Genomic DNA, 18,412 nt, shown 5'->3' with positions numbered 1-18,412 from the left:
TCAGCCCACTGAATCCATGCCCTACTTTTCTGACATCAAATGCAAAGAAGAAATTTAATGCAAAACATTAATGATACAATTTAAGCAAATATCTGAGATAATTGAATGCTATTTTCACTCCATGATTGGTGACTTTTATCATTTAAGTTCATGTGCTTCAATTTTCAATTTGCTTTCTGTCTACAAAAATAGAAATTACTGAGACTTTTACAGTGTCATTGAGAACAGCCTCAATTTTTCTACTGTACTCTCACTCTAATCTACTTCTCTCTCTGACAGTACAGTATCCTGTATTCTAAAGTGCAACTGACCTTAACCCTACTGATAAGTGGTACCCCATTGTCAAACAGACCTCTGTGCTCTCCTGATGGTTCAACATGCACTCTGATGCCTCCCATCATTGCCTGAACTATTGCCTGAACTATGACCCTTCACCCTCTTCCCAAAACCAAATCACTAATTGTCCTTTATTCCCTCTGGAGATCTTCAAGCATATAGTCCGACAACCCTGTTTCATTAACTTTTGTATTGCTCACTATTCCAATAACTCGGTAAGTTATTTAAGTTTGAAATTTAGGTTAATATTTAAAGCAGTGTCCAAACGCATTGCTCAACCCGAGTGTTTCCATCAGTTGGCCTTTAAATCTTTTTTTTTTGAGATTTCCAGCGTGAACTGTTTCTTACTCCTTCTCAAAGTTCAAACAGAACTGTCAAGGTAGATCCGTTGTATGCTCATGCCTCTCAGAATTGATCTTTCCACCCAATCTTCTGGTTTCCCTCCTTTGTCCAGCTTTTTCTCATTTACATCTGCAATTTCTGATGCTTGATTAATTTGACAGTTTGCTGTTTTCTATCCCTAACCTTTTTTTTTTACACCATTGATGGTGCCTCCTTTGTCCACCAGACCAATGAGATTTTTCTGTTTCTTCATTGAATTTCTTCGTTCACCACCTTTCTCCATCTGGCTGCGTTACTACTTACATTAAACAACTTTTCCTTGATTCCGGTCATTTCCTCTAAGTAGAATGTGGTGTCATTGCTTTGAGTATCTGTCTGGGATCTAACAGTGACTGTTTTTGTGGGAAACATAGAATATTTGCTCCAGTTTTATTTGGACCTGAACTCTCTCCTTTCTGGGTCACTGATGAATACAGCCTTTCCACCAACATTCTCTTTTCAGTACAATCTGAGGACCTTCTGTCAGACTGATCAAAAACCACAAAATTATTACAGTGCAGGATAAGGCCATCCAACCTGTTTTTCTGAGCATTTTAACTCTGTGCCATCTCCTGCCATTTCCCTGTAACCCCACAGATTGTTTCTGTTCAAATAATCATCCAATGCTCTCTGAAGCTACACTTCCATGTAGTTCATTCCCGATGCTAACTACTTGCTGTGTGAGAAAGTTATTTTCTCTTGCATTTTTTTTTGTAAAACATTTTAAAACTACACTGTTGCTTTAGGTCTATTTACAAATGGAAACAGTTTCTCCCTTTCTATTCTGTCCAAGCCCCTCATGATTTTGAAAATGTCCTCACCAGGAAAACAGCCCCAACGTCTTGACACCTTATTCATAGCTGAAGTGCCTCACCTCTGAGCCATTCTCATAAACCTCTTTTGCAACCTCTCCAATGAATTTATAATGTTTCTATGGTATGGCATGCAGTACTGTACACAACACTCTAGCTGAGGTCTAATCAATGTCTTATAAGTTCTTCATAACTTGTACACTGTGAAATATTAATGAAACCTAGAATACTGTATCAAAAACAGAAGTTGCTGGAAAAGCTCAGCAGGTCTGGCAGCATCTGTGAAGAGAAATCTGACTTAACGTTTTGGGTCCAGTGACCTTTCCTCAGAATGTTAACTCTGATTTCTCTTCACAGATGTGCCAGACCTCCTGTGTTTTTCCAGCAAGTTCAGTTTTGATGCAGTATTCTGGGTTTCATTAATACATCAGTGTACACGACAAGGGAAGTTGCTTTTCCTGCAATTTCTGTTTTTGTTTCTGATTTACAGTACCCGCAGTTCTTTTGGTTTTTATGCAGAATACTGCATGTTTTATTAACATCTCTTATCTATTTAATTATATACATCAAAGTCTCTTTGTTCTTGCACACCCTTTAGAATAGTACTCTGTTGTATATTGTATTTCTAACTTATTTGTGCCAAAATGTACCACTTCTCACCTCTCCACATCAAACTTCATCTGCCACCTATTCGCCCACTCCACCATTTGTCAATGTCCTTTTAAAGTTCTACACAATCTTCACAGTTTACAGGTCTCCCAAGTTGAGTGTTGTCCACTGATTTTGAAATTTTCCCCTGCACACAAAGGTCTAGATCATATATATAAGGAAAAGCAAAGGTCCTAATACTGTCCCCGGGGACCTCCGCTACGAACCTGCCAACCTGAAAAATACCCATTAGCCACAATTCTGTTTTTTATCCCTCAGCCAATTTTGTACTAATATTCTAAATTAGTTGTCAGTGTAATTGTATACACACTGGATTATCCAGAAAATGTTGTCCAGCTGCAGAATCACAGCTATTATTGGACACTATGTTGCAAGTTTTGCAAGCACAGGCTAGTTGAGTAATGTATTTGTTGCAACCAGTCAAAGGGATATGCTGTTCAATACAATCTTTCCATCTTTGGAATGTACAGCATAACATCAACACTGAAACATTACATATTTGTGAGATGGACAGAATGTCTTTTGGCTTGAATGGTAGCATCCTGCTGTTGGGAGGCATCACTCATGGCTACTGCACAGAAGCAGTATGCAACAACTAATTTCACCTGTTGTTCAAACTCTTTCAGGGTAATTTGAGATGGACTGGGCACTTTTCAGGATCAAGAGTGACAGTATTAAGGCCTTTCCTGAGTTTGCATGATATTGACTGAGAAATGATCTAATCAGTGTATTCATTACTTAAAAGGATGACTTTGCACCCTGTTTCAGCATCAAATGTGAACAAATGGTTGGAGGCCTATTTCCAAGGATGCTGGTGGTGCAAGTGACTATAGGAAATCTAGCATATGTACTGACGAGGAAAGGCAGGTTTGTGGTGGTTAGCAGTAAAGAACCCTATTGCCAACTTCACAACTAGGACATCAAGGAAAGGAAACTCATTTAATTATTCCATTTCAAATATGAATTTGAGCAGAGGATGGAGCCCATTAAGACATGTAAGGGCATTGTTATGTATAGCTATAGATCAAATATAGCAAATGTATCTTCTACATCACAGTCCAAAAGCCAACCAATCAGTACTCCTGTTTCTTGCAGTATAACTGTTGGTTTTCCCCTTGAATTGGTATTCTTGTAAATTGTCCTGATGACTACAAGATGAAAAGCTTTGTCAAAATGTGTTTTTTTTAGCAATATCACAAACTTTATTTCTGACAGTTACATCGCAAATGTTAGCAATGTATTTGGTGTGGTTCTTCCATCTCGATAAGATACTTACATTTTAACTTTTCGTTAATGTTGGATCTCAAAACTATAAACCAACTTGATTTGTGTTTCTATCATTCGCACTGTCTGATTTAAGATTTTCAACGTCATGCGATAGACCCTGTCGATGTGTTACAGCCTTTTGCATCTTGTCTATTGAGATCAATCCGTAATGTTTAAATAGTCCTCCAGCAGGGATCTGTGCTCCTACTCTGTGTAATAGGGAACAATTCAATAACACTGGACAGTTCCAGATAGTAAAAGGTTGATGAAAATCATCCATTTGTTTTTAATTTACATTTAGCATCATATCCCTATTTTCTTTTGTACCAGGTACCTTTGTTCAAAAGATTAATATCTTCTGAATGAGGATAATCAATATTTTGAGAGTTGTTCAGTTTATCTCTGATCGTGTTCAATACAATTGGGTCTGGGTTGCCATTGATCAGTGATGCACACTCCTTTGTATGAAAGGTAGAATGTAATATGCTTATACCCTTTAGTTCTATTTATGCTGACAGAAGACAGACAAGTGATGCACAGTGACTACAAAGCAGCAGGCTAAAGGATGACGGCAACTGCATATTTTTGTGAAAGTATTAGTCACTCAAGGCTCATCAGCGAACAAAGTCTTATTAAGTAGCTGCAGTGGGTGTTAAGACTTTGCTGTTCTCCTGTTCCGTATGTAAGATATTGGGAGCAAATGATGAAAGATTTCTGAAAGGCTGCTTGTAATGGAGATGCATGAACACCGTGCTCAAACTATGCTTTGCATTCCTCTTAACAAATGAGCCTTTTACCTGCACCCTCACTGACTCAACCATGCAGACACACACCATATCAGTAGCACCCATTCAGATAGTGTGCACTCCAGTCTTGTTAAGTGGCTCTGAGCATTTGCTACAAGATTGAATTCAATTATCAGAAAATGTCTCTTCGTGTCTCAGTATTAATGTTTTATAACCAACTGAAATCCATGCTGTTGGAGCAAGATTCATATCTCTTTAACATTAGTACAAAACTGATAGCTACAGTATGGTTTCTAGCCAGGTACGAAGTTGTTTACACTGTGCTGCTCTAACTTGTAATTCTGGCCAGAAAAAAAAGCTTTACATAGTTGTATCTATATTCTTGCAAGTCAGCCTTGTTTTCTATATGATTCAAAGTGCACTTTTCACTGCTGAACATCCACTTACATGATTGTAACAGAAAAGAATGACTGCTGTAATATCCAGGCTGCAATCTGCATGCTCTTTATGATAAAGGTTTTTAATTTGGAACGGCACAGTTTTAAATAGATGGGTGGCACGGTGGCTAGAATGCCAGTGCCTGGGACCCAGGATTGATTCCACTCTCAGGCAGCTGTCTGTGTGGAGTTTGCACATTCTGCTCGTGTCTGTGTGAGTTTCCTTGGGGTGCTCCAGTTTCCTCCCGCAGTCCAAAATGTGCAGGTTAGGTGGATTGCTCATGCTAAATTGCCCATAGTGTCCAGGGATGTGCAGGTTAGGTGGGTTAGCCATGGGAAATGTGACATTTACAGGGGTGAATGGGATGCTCTTCGGAGGGTCACTGGGAACTCAATGGGCCGAAAGGCCTGCTTCCACAATGTAGGAATTCTATGAGACCACCGGTTTACAGAAAATAATGTGAATTCCTGACGCATCTTAGCCCACTCTTTGGTTCAATCATTCTGCTTGCAACCCTGTAGGCCTAATGGTATTATTGCTCGACTATTAATCCAGAAACTCAGCCAATTTTCTGGGGACTCAGATTCAATTCCCACCATGTCAGTTGGTGGAATTTGAATTCAGTAAAGAATCTTGAATTATGAATCTAATGATGACCATGAAACCATGTTGATTGTTGGGGAAAAACCCATCTGGTTCACTAATGTCTATTAGCAAAGGAAATCTATCATTCTTACCTGGTCTGGCCTATATGTGATTCTAGATCCACAGCAATGTGGTTGGCTCTAAGCTCCTACCCGCTGGACAATTCGGGATTGGCAATAAGTGCTGGCCTAGCCAGAAATGCCCACATCCTGTGAGTGAATTAAAAGAAATGTTATTTATGCAGCATCAGATCATATATTCTCTCCATCATAATATCACCCATCACCACTCTTGCATTGGCCTATCTGCTGCAAAAACTCTCATCTTTGCTTTTGTACGTCTTGACAATGCTCGAACATAAGTAAAATACAGCATGTACTAAAATTTGAAATAAGTATGAAAATGCTGACCAAAATCTCAGGTCAAGCAGTGTCTTCACTAAAAAAGTTCAACATTATTCCAAAATAAAACTTTCAAAAAAGTTGAACTTATCAAATATCTCTTGCCCATTTGAAGCACTGTTCACCCTTCACCTGTGGGCTCATTGACCAACATTAGCTCACAATTCACCAACAGCTCCATTTTAGAACTTTCCGTAACATGACCAAATTGAATTTTGAAGATTGAGAGATGATCTCATTGAAACATCTGGATTCTTAAGGAGCTTGACAGGATAAACGCTGAGAGGATAGTTCCCCTCCTGGGAGAGTCTAGGACCAGGGGGTACAATCCCAGAATAAAGGGGCACCAAATTAAGACTGAGATGAGGAGGAATTCCCTGTCTCTGAAGGTCATGAGACTTTGGAACTCCTTGCCCTCTGACAGCTGTGGGGACAGAGTCCTTAAGACTGAGACAGATAGATTTTTGATCAGTCAGGGAGTTAAAGTGGACATGAGGAATGTCAGACCAACTATGAATGGAGGAGTACACACAAGAGGCTGAAAAGTGTACATCTGTTTCTATTCCATGTGGTCTATGGTCTTTGCTAGGTCCATTGCTTTTCATCATTTATATAAATGATTTGGATGTGAAAGTTGGAAATGACACCAAAATTGGAGGTGTTTTGGAAAGCGAAGGTTACCTCAGACTACAATGGGATCTTGAGCAGATGGGCAAATTGGCCAAGGAGTGCCAGATGGAGTTTAACTTAGATAAATATGAGGTGCTGCATTTTGGAAAAGCAAATCAGGGCAGGACTTATACACTTAATGGTAAGATCCTGGGGAATGTTGCTGAACAAAGAGACCTTGGGGTGGAGGTTCATAACTCCTTGAAAGTGGAGTCATGAATAGACAGTATAGTGAAGGCAGCATTTGGTATGTTTGGCTTTGTTGGTCAGTGCATTGAGTATAGGAGTTGGGAGGTCATGTTGCCATTGTACAGGACATTGGTTAGGCCACATTTGAAATACTGCATGCAATTCTGGTCTGCCTGCTATAGGAAGGATGTTGTGAAACTTGAAAGAGTTCAGAACAGATTTGCAAGCATGTTACCAGGGTTGAAGGGTTTGAGCTATGCCACATTTGAAATACTGCATGCAATTCTGGTCTGCCTGCTATAGGAAGGATGTTGTGAAACTTGAGAGTTCAGAACAGATTTGCAAGCATGTTACCAGGGTTGAAGGGTTTGAGCTATAGGCAGAGGCTGAATAGGCTGGGGCTATTTTCCCTGAAGCATTGGAGGCTGAGGTATATAAAATTATGAGGGGCATGGTTAGGGTGAATAGACAAGGTCTTTTCCCTCATGTGGGGGAGTCCAAAACCAGAGGGCATAGGTTTAAGGTGAGAGGGGATATTTAATTATTTCATGCAGAGAGTGATGCATGCATGGAATGAGCTGCCAGAGGAAGTAATGAAGGCTGGTACAATTAAAACATTTAAAATTACAACATTTACAGCATCAGGATGGGTATATAAATAGGAAAGGTTTAGGGAGATATGGGCCAAATGCTGACAAATGGGAATTAGGATAACTGGTTGTTCTGGGTGAGTTGGACCGAAGGGTCTGTTTCCATGCTGTACAGCTCCAAGACCCTTATGATCCATGGCTTCACCACTCTCTTCTATCCCATATTCCTCTCAGAATTCTATGTTCTCCAAACTCTGTGCATCCCCTACTTCCCTCACCCCAGCATTTGTGGTTGTGCCTTCAGCCAGTTAGCTCTAAGCTTTGGAATTCTCTTCCTAATCCTCTCTGTCACTGTTCCAAAGTCTTTAAAAACGCTTCTAAAAACCTATCTCCCTGACCACGTTCCTAATCTCCTGCTTAATGTCTGTCTCATGTAAATGTGTGTCTGATTGTACTCCTGTGCCTTGGGACATTTTCCTACAATAAGGATACAATATAAAAGCAAGTTGTTGGCAAATGCAAAAATTGACGTAACTTACATAAATATATGCTTCCCTCAAGCTAAACAAGCTGATTCAGGCCATTTTTTTAAACTATCGAAGCAACTTAATTTTTTGCCAGTTAGAAAACACTTTTTGTCTCTGGAGAGGGGAGAGAGAGACATCTCTGGTGTGTGTGTGTGTGTGTATATATACATATATATAGTCCCTCAGAATGAGAATGACACTTACAGCACATTGTGAGAATCGGGTGGGTGTGGGCAGGCTGTTGAGCTACAGGTACCAGACATTTATGGCTGACCAGGAAACTCTCCCTGTTTTACCACCATCATAGGCATAATGGAAGGATTTACAGATTGATAATCAACCTGTTTAGCCATGTTATGACAGCATTCTGCAGCCATAAGGTTTTTTGAGGTCAGCCTTGAACATAGAGCTTCTGGCCCCCAGAGATGGAGATGCCACACTCTGTGGCTTAAAACTTCCTTTTACCATTCATCTTGCTGCCGTGAGATGGGACAGGTGTACAGCTCAGTGAGCAGTCACTGAAACTCACCAACCTGACTGATCACAATTCCTTTGATGTGTGAATGTGAGGCATCCAAACACAGACAGTCCCCCACCAACTCCATTACGTCAATGGAATAAAATTACACCTGCCTTGATCAAGTTTCATTTTTAAAAAAGCTATTCACAATAGCCTGCGACTTTAGGGATTGTGCACAATGGTCTCCTCATTGAGTAGCTAATCAACACCTTAAATCCCCGTGAACCAGTTTGGGTTTCAGGCTATTAGCTTATTGTTGAAAAAGTGTTGAATTTAACAATAGAGAAATATTCCACCCTCTGTCAGACCAGCACAGGTCTAATCCCCAAATTGCTGAAGTTTTCTTTTTTATTCCTTTTATATCCTTTTCTAGTTTTTGACCTTATGAAGTTGTTTCATTTTCAATCTTATTTTTGCACTAACCCTTCTAATCATCTCAAAAAACCTGACCTATGACGTCCCCTTCACTTCTACACATTTAACCTGCACCTTATCCAACTCATATTTAATTACTTCCCACTGCTGCAGCTGAAATCAGTAAAATTCCAGTCACACAGTTGCATTTTTAACATTACATTAATTTGTCTATTTCAAGATGTTGTGAAACTTGAAAGGGTTCAGAAAAGATTTACAAGGATGTTGCCAGGGTTGGAGGATTTGACCTACAGGGAGAGGCTGAACAGGCTGGGGCTGTTTTCCTTGGAGTGTCAGAGGCTGAGGGGTGACCTTATGGAGGTTTACAAAATTATGAGGGGCATGGATAAGATAAATAGACAAAGTCTTTTCCCTGGGGTCGGGGAGTCCAGAACTAGAGGGCATAGGTTTAGGGTGAGAGGGAAAAGATATAAAAGAGACCTACAGGGCAACTTTTTCACGCAGAGGGTGGTACGTATATTGAATGAGCTGCCAGAGGAAGTGGTGGAGGCTGGTACAATTGCAACATTTAAGAGGCATTTGGATGGGTATATGAACAGGAAGGGGTTGGAGGGATATAGGCCGGGTGCTGGCAGGTGGGACTAGATTGGGTTGGGATATCTGGTCGGTATGGACGGGTTGGATTGAAGGATCCATTTCCATGCTGTACATCTCTATGATTGTATGACTCCAAATGGAACTGTTGTTTATATGTACAAATTGGTTCCTGTGTTTACAGACTTAAAGGGAAACACTGGCACAATGATATTATCAGTGCACGAGTATCCAGAGGTCCAGGGTAATGCTCTGAGGGCACAGATTCAAATCCCAAATTGGTACCTTGATTTAGTTTAAGTTCAATTAATAAAAAAGTTGGAATCTAAAAAGCTAGTCTCAGGAATGGTGGACCCACCTGGATCCTTTAAGGAAGGCCATACAGGTTAGGCTGTGTGTTGTGACCCCCAACAAGGTGGTTTACGCTTAACTACTTTAAGAAATGGCCTCACATGCCAATTCAGGACGGGCAACAAATGCTGACCTTGGCGGTGACACCCATAAAAGCATAAAGGAATAAGAAAGGTTCCACAAACAATAAGTGAACAAATGAGCAGGTTGGTTGTATGAAGGAAGAAAGTCAAACTCCTGTGAACGTGGAGGATGGGGTGAGTGTTCTGTCAGGCAGACGATGGTGGGGAGGTGATGGCCTAGTATTATTGCTAGACTATTAATCCAGGTAATGCTCTGGGAACCCAGGTTTAAATCCTGCCATGGCAGATGGTGGAATTTAAATTGGTGAGTGGTTCCAGTTTAAATGTCAACTTGCTTTTTGTGGTTCATTTTCTTCTCTAACGATGAGTATGAATCAATTTTGGAAAAACGTGTCTGCTTCAGCAATGCCCTTCAAGGAAGGGATTTATCCGAGAATTCTCTGGGAAGTTAGGAAGGAGGTGTTGGAGCCTTTGGCTTTGATCTTTGAGTCGTTATTATCTACAGGTTTAGTATCAGAGGGCTGAAGGATTGAAAATGTTGTGCCCTTGTTCAAGAAGGACAGTAAGGATGACCCAGGTAATGATAGACCAGTGAGCCTTACATCTATTGTAGGAAAGGTTTTGGAAAAGATTAGAGATAAGATTTATAATCATCTAGCAAACAACAATTTGGTTGCAGAAAGTCAACATGGTTTCCTCAAAGGCAGGTCATGTCTCACAAACCTCATTGAGTTTTTTGAGAAGGTGACCAAGCATGTTGATGAGGGTAGGGCAATTGACATGGTATACATGGATTCAATAAGGTTCCATATGGTAGGCTGTTGGAGAAAATACAGAGGCATGGGATTGAGGGTGCTTTTGCAGTTTGGATTAGAAACTGGCTTTCTGTAAGAAGGCAGCAACTGGTGGTTGATGGAAAATATTCAGCCTGGAGTCTGGTTAAGAGTGGTGTGCCACAAGGATCTGTTTTGGGACCACTGCTGTTTGTCATTTTTATAAATGACTTAGATGCAGCCATAGGTGGATGGGTTAGTAAGTTTGCAGATGACACTAAAGCCGGTGGAGTAGTGGACAGCGTGGAAGTATGTTACAGGTTGCAGGGGGACTTGGACAAACTGAGGAATTGAGATGAGAGGTAGCAAATGGAGTTCAATGCAGATAAATGTGAGGTGATTCACTTTGGGAAGAATAACAGGAAGGCAGAATACTGAGTCAATGGAAAGATTCTTGGTAGTTGGATGTGCAAAAGAATCTTGGAGTCCATCTATATAGATCCCTGAAGGTTGCCACCCAGGTTCAGAGTGCTGTTAAGAAGGCATATATGGTGTGTTAAGTTTTATTGGTGGAGGGATTGAGTTCCGGAGCCATAATGTCATGCTGCAACTATACAAAATGCTAGTGTGGCCGCACTTGGAATGTTGTGTACAGTTCTGTCAACCCCATTACAGGAAGGATGTGGAAGCATTAGAAAAGGTGCAGAGGAGATTTACCAGAAGGTTGCCTGATCTGGAGGGAAGGTCTTATGAGGAAAGGCTGAGAGACTTGATCTATTCTCATTGGAAAGAAAAAGGCTAAGAGGGGATTTGACAGACATACAAAGATGATCAGAGGATTAGATAGGGTAGACAGTGAAAGTCTTTGAGGAGAAAGTGAGGTCTGCAGATGCTGGAGATCAGAGATGGAAATGTGTTGCTGGAAAAGCGCAGCAGGTCAGGCAGCATCTAGGGAACAGGAGAATCGACGTTTCGGGCATTAGCCCTTCTTCAGGAAAGTCTTTTCCTTGGATCATGACATCGGCTTGTACAATGGGGCATAGCTACAACTTGAGGGGTGATAGATTTAAGATGGATGTCAGAGGCAGGTTCTTTACTCAGAGAGTGGTAAGGGCGTGAAGTACCATGCCTGCCAATTCAGCCACATTAGGGACATTTAAACAATCCTTGGATAAGCTTATGGATGATGATGGGATAGTGTAGGGGGATGGGCTTAGATTAGTTCACAGGTTGGTGCAACATCGAGGGCCGAAGGGCTTATTTTGTGCTATATTGTTCTATGAAGGAAACAGCTATTCTTACCTGGTCTGGCCTATGTATGACTCCAGACCCACAGCAATGTGGTTGACTTTTAACAATTGGGGGTGGGTATGAAATGTTGGCCCAGCCAGTGACACCCACAATCCACAAATGATTTTTAAAAAAAGATTCAAAAAACTTAAACACACAAACCAACAGATTCAAGAACAGATTCTTCCCCGTTGTTATCAGACTTCTAAATGGACCTATCAAATCTTAAATTTAATGCTGAGCTCGCTCTTTGTGCATCATCTCTGCAGTTGTAATATTGTATTCCTCATTCTGTTGTACTGTGCACTTTGTATGGTATGATCTGCCTGTAGTGCACACAAAACAAGACTTTTAGAACAGAGAATGTTCCAGCGCAGTACAGGCCCTTCGGCCATCGATGTTGCGCTGACCTTTGAAATTAATCTGACGCCCATCTAACCTACACCATTCCATTATTATCCATCATTTGTATGTCCAATACCCATTTAAATACCCTGAACATTAACAAATCTACTACTGTTGCAGGCCATTCCACTACTCTGAGTAAAGATACTACCCCAATATGTCCTAAATCTGTCACCCCTCAATTTAAAGCCATGTCCCCTTGTGTTAGCCTTCACCATCTGAAGAAAAGGCTTTCATTGTCCACCCTATCTAACCCTCTGATTATGTTACTTGTCTCAATTAAAGTCACCTCTCAATCTTCTTCTCTCCAATGAAAACAGCCTCAGTTCCCTCAGCCTTTCTTCATAAGACCTTCCTTCCATACCAGGCAACATCTTAGTAAATCTCCTCTGAACCCTTTCCAAAGCTTCCACATCCTTCCTATAATGCCATGACCAGAAGTGTACTCAATACTCCAGTTCCGGCCTTACTAGTGTCTTGTACAGCTGCAGCATGACCTTGTGGCTCCGAAACTCAATCCCCCTACCAATAAATGCCAACATACCGTATGTCTTCTTAACAACCCTATCAACCTGGGTGGCAACTTTCAGGGATTTATGTACCTGGGTGCAGATCTTTCTGTTCATCTATATTGCCAAGAGTTTTACCATTAGCCTAGCATTCCTCTTACTTCTTCCTAAGTGAATGACCTCACACTCTCCGCATTAAACTCCATTTGCCACTTCTCAACCCAGCTCTGCATCTTATCTATGTCCCTCTAATCCACAACATCATTTGGCACTATCCACAACTCTGCCTACCTTTGTGTCATCCACAAATTTACTAACCCATCCTTTTACCCCACATTCAGATCATTTATAAAAATGACAAACAGCAATAGCCCCAAAATAGATCCTTGTGGCATACCAGTGGTAACTGAGCTCCAGGATAAACATTTCCCATCAACCACCACCCTGTCCTCTTTCAGCTAGCCAATTCCTGATCCAAACCGCTAATTCACCTTCAATCCCGAAACTCCATATTTTGTGTAATAGCCTACCGTGTGGAACCTTATCAAATGCCTTACTGAATTCCATATACACCACATCAACCGCTTTACCCTCATCCACCCTGTTTTGTCACCTTCTTGAAGAACTCATTAAGGTTAGTGAGGCACCCTTCACAAAACCACGTTGACTATCCCTAATCAAATTATTCCTTTCCAGATGATAAATCCTATCTCTTATAACCTTACCGACAATCGAAATAAGGCTCACTGACTATAATTACCAGGGCTGTCCCGACTCCCCTTCTTAAACAAGGTACATGTAACAATAATAAAATCAAATCAAAAGTTAGTAATACTATACTAAGCTGTTGGAGCTGCCATTCTCGTTTTGAGTCTAACAAGGAAGGGTGGGGGAGGGGAAAGTACAGGATGCTGGTGCGGGGTAATGATTGTGTTTCATTTCTTTCATTTTGCAGATAGAATCATTGTGGGTGAGGTTTCAAGGGTAGTGGCTAAAAATAAACCTTGCACTCTCATAAGTACCGTCTTATCTCTCAATCCTGTCTATCTTTCTCTGATTATCTTTGAACCCCATTCGACTGCCTGTTGCGATGGCCTGGTTGGTGAATTTAAATGTCAACTTGCTTTTTGTGGTTTATTCTCTTCTCAAGACTATAATCAGTTAACAGGGTGTAACCAAGTATAGTCCACAGATAAATCCCCAAGAATGAAAGCTGCTCAACAACAACATGCCTTTGAAATAATATTGGGATGGACAGAAATTTATTCAGCTACAAACTAACATGAAGGCAAAGTCGTAGACACATGAGGCCAGGTGACCGAGTGTTGGTCATGTTTGAGTTTAAAGGAACCACTTAAAAAAAGGGATGGGTTATGGGCAGTGCTTTAGGTTCCATGGTTGAATGTATAATGTTTTACAACTCACAATACCAGAGAAAATATCAGATAAACTCTCATGGAAACAATGACCTTGATAACCATCCATTAGAACTGCCCTAAGAAAACAGCTGAATTCCCCTTCACAGAAAGTCTGTCACAAAGAGGGATTTTGTAACGCAAGTGAAATATTCAACCTATTTTCTTATCCTGGTTCTCTACTTGAACCGGGGGAGGTTCTTTCACTAACAGAGATCTTGTTTTGTCCCACTGAACGAGACTCATTGTATCAACGTTCCAATTTGCAAACCCAACCAGTGGAACCATTGCTGTAAGAACTTTCTTTATTGTTTAAAACCTATTACATTCCTTGATCGCTCTCCTAGAAAATTAAATTCAGCCTGGGCATGTCCCAGCCGCTCTTTAAACAAATGTTCTTAGTTTCCTTAAATTTCACAAACGAGAAACTCAAGCCTCTTTGCAGCAGCCGTGAGCAGAAATTGCTTCAAATGGCCTATGTTCATACCCGCATTAAGTAACCTGGCTCCCAGAGAGAAACTTCTCATGTCGATAAAATGGATTGGTATGTTTTCAGATGGTTAGAGATTAAAAACTAACAACCTCCAAGAACAGACCGCACAAGAGTTGATCTCAGTTTACATTTAGAATGAATCTGGCAACTTTCCAGACTACTTTTGGAAACCTCAGCAAACTCTCTCTAACACTGTAGACCAGCCCTTTGGGGGAGTGTTGTTCTGACCTGACCAGCCATAATCTCTGAAGCAATCCTGGAGCTCATTTTCACCTTCATTTCATGCAGATTGTCTGCACTTACACAGCAACATTCAGGTGTTCCATAAGGGATTACAGCTAAACAAGCCCCAGCAATTCACATCCACTTCTTGTTTTTAAATCTCAATGGATTGATGGGGTCAAATAAACAGATGAATTTAACAAACACTAGATGTCTTGTTCAGGGTGGACCCCCTCTGTTTTCCCTGTCTCCTGAAATTTTGATGGTTAGTCTGACTATCACACAGAATCAGTCTCTGAACCAATTACTAACATACAAAATAAAAAGGAAAAGTAGACCATTCAGCCCCTTTTATTCCACCATTCAATAAGAACATGGCTGATTTGTTTAGAATTCCACATTGTCATCTCTTTCTAATAGCCCTTCACCACCACCCTGTTGTCTTTAAAGCATAAGCATTCAATGGTCCCACCTCTTTCGCTTTCTGGCATAGACAGTTCCAAAGTTGTACAATTCTCAGAGGAAAAAAAAATCTTCTCTCCCCCCCCCCCCCCCCCACCTGTCCTAAAAAGCCAGCTCCTAATTTTGAAACAGTGCCCCTATACTTTGGCCTCATCTACCCTATCCTTTCACTGTGGAGTTTGGGATTTGCACCATGCCCCCAATCCAACATAGCCATATATTCCATCACCATTCCCCCAAAAATACATTCATAGCCCATACCAAAACTTTGTATGTATGGCTCAGTACTTCATATAGTAAATTTCCTTAACTACAAGTGGTTAACTAACAGTTAATCTTTTCAGAAATAATTCCTGATTAACCAACTGCTCAGTCTTCATCAAGATACATAGGACTTACAGCCATTGCACTAAAAGTAATGCACAATGGGGGAACAGGTTGCTGTTGTAATGATAAAAGGTAGCGTAAGGAGCTCTTGTAGAGGTAGTGTCCCTACCTCTGGAGTCAGGGCACCTGGGTTCAAGCACTTTTTTCAGAACCGTTCTGAATAATCACTCGACTCAAAAACATTAATTCTGTTTCTCTCTTTCTGCACAGATGCAGTCAGAAGTATTGAGCTTCTCCAGCACCCACACAGTTCTTTGTTTTGTATTATCTGGGTGAGCTCAGAGCAGCTCCATAATGGGATTTCAGTGATTTCCATTAGGCTCTGGGATTGTGGGAAGGTTTCCAGTTCTGGCAGCAGAACAGTTCATGTGGAGTACAAAAGAAAGTGGTTCCCAGGATGGAATGCAAATTGGAAGAAGGCCCAAAATTTTCAGCCAGTTTCCGATAAAATGATTATAGGCTATAAGTGTAATATATACAGGACAGTGAGAATGACAAAACAAACTTAATTCAGGAATGAAAGAGACATCCTGCTTATTACTGAGTTACAAGGATTGGTCTTTATTAATTTTTTTGCCTCTTCTACTCAAATAAATCATTTTGTGTTTGATTCTTTAACTATGTCTTTTTTCTCACTGACAATTTGTTGCTGGATTGGGGTGAGATTGAATCCACATCGTGTCTTCATTGAATGAACCACAGCCACAGGCAGTAAAGCCAATTAAACTGGTTGTGGAGCTTCTGAGTTAGTTTCATTGCCTTTAACCCTGCACTTCAAGAAGATAAAGAGATTTGTGAATACTTACCAAAGTGATCATGTGGGAGCTGTCTGCTGCATCAATTGGAGCTTTATGCTAATTCTTTCCGTGACTAACATCTCAGTTTTGAGAGTGGCCTACTCTGAAAGGTGATCTGAAATTGCCAGAAGGCACGTGTTCTGTCATCCTCATTAGTCCATCACAGCTTTTATCACACACATCTTAATCCTGGGAGATCAGTGTTTCCATAACTTTGAGATGATCAGATTTTGAGTCAGGCTATCTCCTACCTCCTGGATTATAAAACCAAGTTGAAGGTTTAAATCATCAGATAAAAGAACTAAAACTTCTTTTTTCTAAAAACTTATTTTTAAAAAGTGTGCGTCAGGTGTTAATGAACTTAAACTCCAGCAATTTATGAATACTAACATCCCCAGGTCCTTCCACCATCCTGTCTTCCAATGTCATCGCTCACCTGATCAGTGACAATGAACAATTTCTGCTCAGCAAAGAATTCAGATTTATCCTTGTAACCCCACCTCAATGGATTTCAGGCACAACACAGTACTCCTGAACTTGAGTACACGTGATATTAAAACCTAATTCTAAACATAAGAATTATAAAAATAGTAGAAAAATAAGAATTCTAAACATTGAAATTCTCTTTTGTCACCTTCACCTCAACACCCATCTTTTTGAACTGCAATCCCTCTCCCCACTCAATGAACCCTTTCTCATGTCTCCTATATTGTCCCTCCACATAGATGCCTCTGACATCTTACCTACTTATAAATCTTAACACCAAGAACTGTCCCCATAGTATCAGCCACCTCAATTTCCCTCAGCCACTCTAACCCATCTTCCTTGGAATATGCCACACTGTTCTCTCAGGTTTCATTCTGTCCTTGGTATCAAGCCCATCAGTGGTGCTGCTGACATCTGGCATGCTAACGTCTACCAAAGAAATTAAACACCAATTCACAAAATCTTCTTTCTGGGCATATCCCCATCACTGAACATTAAGTCATTCTGTCCAGGACTGTCTCCTAGTCCCTCAACCTCACATGGGTTCCATCTAATTTCTTCCAAAAATCCACAAACAGGAATCCTAGCAGACTCATTATTTCAGCCTGTTCCTACCAGAGATTTGTTTTCCTTCCTATCTTGATTTCGTTTTGCTATTTAGCTTTTACCCAGTCTCTTCCCACTTACACCTGTGATCCTTCAGAGGTCAGATGTCATTTCAACGATTTTTAATTTCCTAGCCACCTCCACATAATGGAGTCTAATCCCTCTCTACATCGCAGTTCCAGATGGATATGGTCCAAGGGCTCTCCACTACTTTGAACAGATACCCAAACAGTTTCCATGTCTGATCATCCTCCCCTGTCCCTACTGGGGATCTTTCATCCCTCCCCACCCACTCATTGAACAATTTCTCCTTACACTTGTCTCACTTTCCCAAATACAAGGCATTGCGAAGAGTTCCCAATTTTGCCTGTTCAGAGGTTGTGGAACATTGACTAAAACAATCAGAGCTACTCCTGCCTCAACTTTTCCCCCAACACATTGCTGACTGGATAACTGCATCAATTTTACATCCAATTTCTACCCTTCTCTCACTTATGTTGCCCATTTCAAATTCTTCGCTTCCTTTTCTTGACACCTGTCTCCATTTCCAGGGATAAGCCACCCACTGAGCGATAAGCAGTTCATGATCCCCACAGCTACTTCAATCACACACCCTACTTCCTAGATAGACAAAAACTGAGAGAGTGGAATGGGGTCCATCACATCTGGTCTGATGATGTCACCTTCTACTGGCCTCCTTCCAATGCTTTCCTTTTGCCTAACTGAGGATTTCCACCCTCCAATGGGACCAAACCCATGCCGGACACTTCTGCCCTCCCCCTTTCCCCAAACCACAAGAGATATCCCACGTCCTCACTTACCACTCAGCAGCCTCCACATTCAAAGAATAATTTTCTGTCATTTCTAGCTGAATGTCACCACAATAGTCAGTGCCTCAAAAAAAAATCCTTTCCGTGATAGGGAGACTTCACAAGTATTTATCTCACTGTATAAGTGTAGTCTCACCAAGGTTCA

The sequence above is a fragment of the Chiloscyllium plagiosum genome, chromosome 34, assembly GCF_004010195.1.
Source record: "Chiloscyllium plagiosum isolate BGI_BamShark_2017 chromosome 34, ASM401019v2, whole genome shotgun sequence".
Taxonomy (NCBI): Eukaryota; Metazoa; Chordata; class Chondrichthyes; order Orectolobiformes; family Hemiscylliidae; genus Chiloscyllium; species Chiloscyllium plagiosum.
The sequence above is the reverse complement of the archived record's forward strand: the minus strand, read 5'-3'. Positions refer to the sequence as shown.